Source organism: Fulmarus glacialis, unplaced genomic scaffold (assembly GCF_000690835.1).
Source record: "Fulmarus glacialis isolate BGI_N327 unplaced genomic scaffold, ASM69083v1 scaffold22924, whole genome shotgun sequence".
Classification (NCBI taxonomy): domain Eukaryota; kingdom Metazoa; phylum Chordata; class Aves; order Procellariiformes; family Procellariidae; genus Fulmarus; species Fulmarus glacialis.
This window is the reverse complement of record NW_009206402.1, coordinates 21,367-21,731: the sequence shown is the minus strand read 5'-3', so window position 1 is coordinate 21,731 and position 365 is coordinate 21,367. Positions and strand designations below refer to the sequence as shown.

Sequence of the window (365 nt, the reverse complement as noted above, 5' to 3'; positions counted from 1 at the left end):
CTGAGCCAAAAATCCCGGTAGCTCTATCCAAGCTCTGCGTCGGGGTCAGATGGGGTCCTGGATCCTGGGGCTGGGGCAGGATTGGGGCTGGGGCTGGAAGGGGACCCTCACCACCCCATGGGAAGCGTGGGGCAGCGCTGGTGATCCAGCCTCGGGCACTGTGCCGTGGGCCCTGCTCCCCTGGGGTGAGCCCTGCAGCTCAGGTCGCCCGTCTGAGCCAAGGCTTCCCAGCACTAGTCCTGCCAGGTTAATTACGTCCTGCCCTGGTGTGCCAGGCATTTGGGTGACGGTGTCAGGGCACCTGAGCCCAGGCCGCGTCCTGGAGCTGCTGTGTGCTGGCAAGCGCTGCCAGGCTGCCCTCCCCT

General features: G+C 66.6%; 1 protein-coding gene across 1 annotated transcript in view; it reads left to right on the top strand.

Moving 5' to 3' along the window:
* The window catches only part of LOC104075292 (PH and SEC7 domain-containing protein 1-like), a gene marked incomplete at both ends in the record, with an annotated part of 19,722 nt that overhangs the window by 1,116 nt on the left and 18,241 nt on the right, over window positions 1-365 (top strand). The gene's annotated exons all lie outside the window — the stretch shown is intronic.